This window comes from Rousettus aegyptiacus, unplaced genomic scaffold (assembly GCF_014176215.1).
Source record: "Rousettus aegyptiacus isolate mRouAeg1 unplaced genomic scaffold, mRouAeg1.p scaffold_m13_p_1, whole genome shotgun sequence".
Classification (NCBI taxonomy): Eukaryota; Metazoa; Chordata; class Mammalia; order Chiroptera; family Pteropodidae; genus Rousettus; species Rousettus aegyptiacus.
The window spans coordinates 135,632,976-135,639,898 of NW_023416284.1; positions in this window are offsets into that span (position 1 = coordinate 135,632,976).

A 6,923-nucleotide genomic window follows, 5' to 3' on the forward strand; every position below is an offset into this window, starting at 1 on the left:
AAAACCCAGAGCACCAGGCCCCTTGAGAATTTAGAAACAGGAACAAGAAAATCTGCTGGAACCTCAGCCATGCTCCATGGTGTGAGCACGTTTTGTGTGAGTACAGAGACCTGCATATGTGTCCTAATGTGTGGGTCTGTGTTCTTATGTGCTCTGTGTACCTGTGTTGTGCGGTGGGGTAGGGGAGGGGAAGTTATTTTCTTTCTCTTGGCTTCGTGCTTCCTTCTTCTCTGGGCAGATAGGATTGTTGTACATCTCAGTGTACCTGGAGGGAGATGAACACTCTGCAGTCCAAAATTTACAACTTGGATCCAATATATAGGCATTAACTGGCTCTTGCTTAGTAAGTTTAACTATCCCTTCTCCATGTGAGTACTCAGGTGGCTACTAAATCAAAAATCTCTGTAACAGTCATCACAAAGTTTGTATTCCATAGTGATTCCAAACTTCTTACTCCAATATAAATTCTGTGGTCAAATATAAATGATAAAAATAGTAAATATATATTAAGGGCTTTCAATAAGTCAGGCAATATTCTAAATATTTGATATGTGTTATTTTATTTAATCTTTATGACATTCTACAATTCTACCAATACCTCTATTTTTCCCAGCCATTTCTTTGTGGGACACTTGGGACACTTACTCAAGGTTACATATTTTGAGTCCAGGCCATCTGTCTCCAGTGCCTCAGTGTTAACCACTAAGCTCTACTTTTTGAAATCACTAGGTTAAATGAGGTTGAACCAGTGATTAAATTTTGCTGCAGGATTTCTTACTACCTTTAATATATTATTGTGAATTAGGAATTTCCTAGAGCAAGATATACCATAGAGTTCCTAAAATGTATATAATGATCAACTTTTTATTTTCATGAAGTACCTAATGGCACTAATAGAACATTCTTTGGGGAATGTTAATATAACTTGATATTCATTATGAGTTAATAGAATAATACATAAAAAAAAAATAAAACCATAAGGAAAATTAGAGAAAAATTAAGTGTACTTATTTTTGGTTTAATTTCAATTGGTTATAGAATTCTTATAGATTCTAAAATTGATGAATGTACTGACATGGAAAGACAAAATCAAATTGTGTATATACAATCAAACGCCTTCAATTATTTTTTTAAATCAATGGTAAAGAAAGAAAGCAGCTCATTTTTAGACAAATAAATGGAAAGAAAATGTTACCTAGCAAGTTACCCATGTGTGAGACATAATGCTTTAAGAATTCATATGTCGAAAGAAATAGAAACTTGGGAAGGGTATTATTTAGTTAACTTCTTTGGTGATAAATTCATAGTGAATTCAAAATGGTAGCAAAGGAAGTAGTTTCTTTATAGAATTACTGTATGAAAAACAATCAGTATCCACTCTCACAAAATTATTTATTTATTTATTTATTCAACAATAATTCATTTATTCAACAAACATTCGCTTAATACCTGCAAGGTACAGGAAACTGTGCTTTGTTTTTGGAAAACAATAGATGGGTAAGATGCAAATTCTGTTTTTATATCGCTCATGATTTATCCTCAGGTAGATAATTCATGAGGTCAGGAGAGAAATCGCATTCGGGGGAGGGAGAAATACATATGAGAAGATGAAGAAAGTCTACAGAGTGATTGGCATTTTCACCAAGCAGTAAAGGTATTAGGAAGAGAAAGAAGTGACTCCTAGGAAGGAGGAACATAATGACTTCAACACGGAGAAGGAGAAGTACAGAGAAAAAATAAATAATTCAGTTTAATTGTATCCTTGAGTCTGTAAAAGGAGTAATAAGTAGTGAGATATACAGGGTTGGTAGAAACAAGAGTAAAACTCTGTGCTAGGTCAGAACTTACCAAGCAGACAGTGCAGTGTGATGATTACGAGCATGAGCTGTGGAGCCAAATCTCATTGTGGAGCCAAATTGCATTCAGAATTCAGTATCAGTGGCTCTTGACCGGGAGCAGTTTTGCTCCCCAGGGGACATTTGGAAATATCTGGAGACATATTTAGTTGTCATGATTATTTAAATGTTGTAATATTGTGATAAATTAAATATTGAATAAATTTAAATTAATTAAAATATTAAATAAATATATTTAATATTGTAATCATTTAAAAGATTTAAAATAATACTACATTACTATTTAAGGCAGTGACATTATAATTGTAACACATGGTTTATTGACATTTAAAAAGAAAAATATCATATCTTTCATCCGAAATCAGTGGACTAAATATTTTAGAAAAACTCTTCTAGTGAACATAACTAAAAAAGATGAATGAAATATAAAAATTGTCTTCCAAAAATTACCAATTAATTGGTAATAAGGAATTAAAATGCTAAGACACTGGAAAAGATGTGAATCCAGAGTTTTTTAGTAATTGGAAAAATTTTGCCTTATATTTGCATTATCCAAAAATAAATTGTTTACCACCAAAAGCTGCTACTATTTATTTTATGCATTTTTAACATCATTATAAATCTTGGGTGACAAAAATGAGCCTCTCAGACCCATGAAATGTGTAATCCTGCTAAACTACGCTATATGCTTTGGTCTGGGATTCAAAAAGCCATGTCTCATAATCAAGAGCAAAGAAGGAACCACCTTTGTATGGATTGCAGCCAGGTCATCTGGGTGGATCAGAAAACTTCAAACTCAAATCTCAGTCTTAAGTTATACACAATAAGAGTGACACTAGAGACCCAAAAGCAAAGGTAATCTTTTTTTTTAAAGAAAATCATCCTGAGTTATCAATTATTTCTATAAATAATTTTCATGATACAGTGTCCATTACACAGAAAAATGAGCAGTAGGAGGGGTTTTATAAATCATGTCACTGTACATTTTGAAATTCCTTGTGAGTAAAAACAAAAAAGATAAAAAAGTAAATGATTGCACAAGTAGAAACACAGATTTTAAACATAAAGATACATTTATAATGTATATTTATTAATGAGAGAAGGCAAAGTCTGGATATAATATGTCAAAATAAAAATAGTTTTATTATGGTTGGGACAATATTGGTGATTTAAAGTTTTTTAAGGTCTGTGTTACATTCATTTTAATAAGAAAAAAAGGCACTCCACTTGATCCACTTCTTACAAGGTAGACTTTCTCTCTTTAAAATGATTAATTCTTTGAAGTAGTTTTCTATTAATAATGACTAATTTGCACAAATTCATCTATATTCTTTTTTTTTACCTCCTAATTTCATTAGGGATCTGAAGTACAGATTACAGCCAGCCATAGAACAGTGTGGAGACCTGAAGTAGAAGATGATCTCATTAAGATGACATTTATCAGCTGAGCTAAGTGGTCATGAATATGAATGCAGCAGAGACACTGACTGGGAAAGTTTCTGCTGTGATGGTTGCATTCTTCAATGTTCACAAAAGCTTATGAAAAAAGTAAAGAAAGCAATAATAATAAAAATCTGTGCAGAGTTAAATATCCATAGAAATTTGTGTACATAATCTTGGTCAATTGATTCTGCTTGGAACTGTAAATCCTTAAATATATTTGCTTCCTATGAAATCTTATTTCATTAAAAGTAAAAATGAGTCTCAAGACGCAGTTTTTTTTAGCATTAATTTCTCAATCTCTCTTTGTTTCTCTCAACATGAGGGAAAAATCTTCACAGCTTCTTCATCTGCATTTACAGTAGCTTTACCAAATAACTTTGGGGAAACTTAGTGCTTCTGGAAACTTCTAAACAAGCCATCAACTACCTTTGCATATTGCAAAAATTATCTCTTTAACTACACAAATGCTTATTCCTGTATGCTTCAAACATGTTTGTACACTAGGAAAAATCACTAAGAAACCAACTTCGCTTGTCCATTTAATTTTTTCTCAATATTCTGTTTCTTTAATTTATTATTTTTATTTAAGTAGAGTTGGTATATAATATTATATTAGTTTCAGGGGGACGACATAGTGATTCCACATTTATACACCTTACAACATAATCACCACACAAAGTCTAGTAATGATCCGTCGCAGTGTAAACTTACCACAATTTTACTGACAATATTCCCTTTCACCCATCTCCAAAACCTCTTCCTCTTTGGCAACCATCAGTTTGATATCTTTTTTTCTGAGTCTGTTTTTGTTTTTGGTATGTTTGTTTGTTTTGTATTTTTAGATTCCACATATAAGTGAAATCATAAGGTATTTGTCTCTCTGTCTGACTTATTTTACTTAGCATAACACCCTCTAGGTCCATCTATGTTGTTTCACTTGCCAATTTTATATGGATATCATTTCTCTATTTTCCAGTCACCAGCAACCTGATTTGCATTACAAAGACACACATTCAAATCACTTCAACCATTCTAATAGCTTATTCATCTCAACATACTATATCATAATGCATTATAAGCTCATGGATTTTTTTCGTCGGCTTTACACAAGTTTTCTAAATCTCCCCCTGTGTAAACTTAGAAATGTTTATCACTTACCAAATAGGAGAACATGTGCTTATAGCATTTAATGTAGTAAAATTTTTATTGTCATCATCATTAACTTCTTTAGAGGAAAGATGAATTTCTAGGTAAACCAAACCTATCAGAGATAACTAGCTTTTTTAAACACTACCATATTGGATATGGATTGCTTTTACATTGCATCATTAAATTTGTTTTGTTTATCAACATTATTAAATTTGTTTTTGTTAGAAATATAGTGTTAAACAAAACAAATATAATGTTAAACAAAAAAGTTATTTCCAGAACTTTTGGAAGAAGTTGATTCTTGAAAGGAATACATAGATTCTAAATTAATATTAACATTAATGCTTATTTACTAATGTGTGACACAAAGTTATCATTTACAAATAATGATTAAACTGAACTGAGAACCTACCTTAGGAACACACATAACTCAGAAAACATTGACCAATTCCAATTTACAGTCAAAGATAAAATTTTTACTGAAAATGGAATCTAAAGACAATTGACACATTTATGGAATACTTTGATGCCTTATACTTCACAAAATAATCTTCAAAACTTATCATAGAATAAGCACCCAAGAAAAGACAAAAGGTAATAAATAATATAAAATAGCAAATGTCACATTAAAACAGAAATAAGGACTCACTGCTTAATAATGCTAAGAATAATCTCCAGCCATCTAGTTCAACTCCTTCATTTTACAAATAAATTAGTGTTCAAAGAAGTCAAGTGACATTTTCAAGGTTACATAGTCCATGGTTGCTGCAATCAGTACTAGTCTCTTAATTTCCAGTGTTATGCCTGTTCATCACCTATATCATGCTTTATGTCATGTCAAATAAGAGGAGACACAAAATGGAGCATGTTATAAAAGGTGTCAAGGCCAAACTTGAACTACAAGGGATTTTTGTTGTCATTAGTTAGTAAATCAGTTATATTCAATAGGTAGCCCATGGCAAATTAAAATAGCTCATGTATTACATACTGACTGCCATTATTTTTTTTTTAATTTCAAGCCCAATTTAGCCAAAATTTCCACATGAATATAATTATGATTATTTTTAAAAGCTTGCCATTTTAATGAAAACAACTAATTAATTTATTCATTCTTCTTCTGTGCTTTGTTCAATAATCAGCATTAAGCCTTATATTTATTACACATGCGTGTATGAGCAAAATTACATTCTTACTTAATTAGGGAATGCTTGTTTAATTCTTTACTACAAAACATCTGTAAAGACTGAAAAATAAGGCGATAATCTCAAAACATAAATCCAATTATCTTTTTTTATAGCTAGAAGAGACATTATAGATTATTGACTTTCAGCATCTTAATTTATTAATGAACAAACTGTGATGAGAGATCTTTCACAGCTATAGGGTTTTACAGCAGGAACAGAACTACTATTCTTCGATATTGCTTATTCTTTCCAGAGATGGTTCAATATACTTTAACATATGTATCTGAAAATTTAGAGCCCCAGGATTGGGTTGTCAAATCGATAACTGTATAACTATATACCCTGAATGATTTTATTGCTAATGTTTCCAGAAGGAAAACATTTTAATCTAACTTGAGAAAGTGTAATAAATAAAACAGGATCTTAGACATTTCAGTTCAGCTTATCTTAACTTCCCACCTTAAGTTACATTTACTGAACCTGCTAATACATATCACAAGCCAAGTTCCATCCTAGAAGGAAAAACAAGCATGATGATTGAAATAAAACAAGAAGCAATAATAAAAATGTGAATATAAGTGGAAATAATTCTTTTAAGGAGAAGCTCTATATGTAAAAAGTAAAAGTGTCATTTTTTTAGAAGGAATAAATATATTACAAAGGTGAGTGTTTACAACAGATTAAAGAGAAACTCAAGGAGCATAATTTACTAGAAACAAAATGCAAAGAAATATGTAACCACAGACAGAGAATCTCCTTTCATGCATATAATTAGCCTGGAGGTTCTGGTGAGACATAAAAATGAGGATAAAGAGACATCGTTAATAAAAGATAAGGAAAATTGCTTTTTATTTAAACTCATATGGCAAAATCAGTAAGCATAGGGCTTCCTATACATCTAGGGTTCCCAGCACCACAGGTGTGACAAAATGAGAAAAAAAAAAAATCCTCTACTAACACCTTAAGTTGTAAATACACACACGCGCACGCGGGCACACACACACACACACACACACACACACACACACACACCAGGGTGGGGTAGACAGACGGTCGTGCACACATTCACTTTCCTAAGGATAGAAGAAAGTTGTCTAGAATGATCTCTTATTATTAGAACTCTGAAGTATCACCATCCACTTTCTAATCTATTTCCTTTCCTTAATCTATTTCGGTCTACCCTCTCATGAACTAGTTCAAGATTCTAAAACTTTGCCCACATTCTGGTAGGTTACTTCAAACCTATCAGTGTCACGACATAAAAAAAAAAAAAAATGAGGTGGTAAACTTC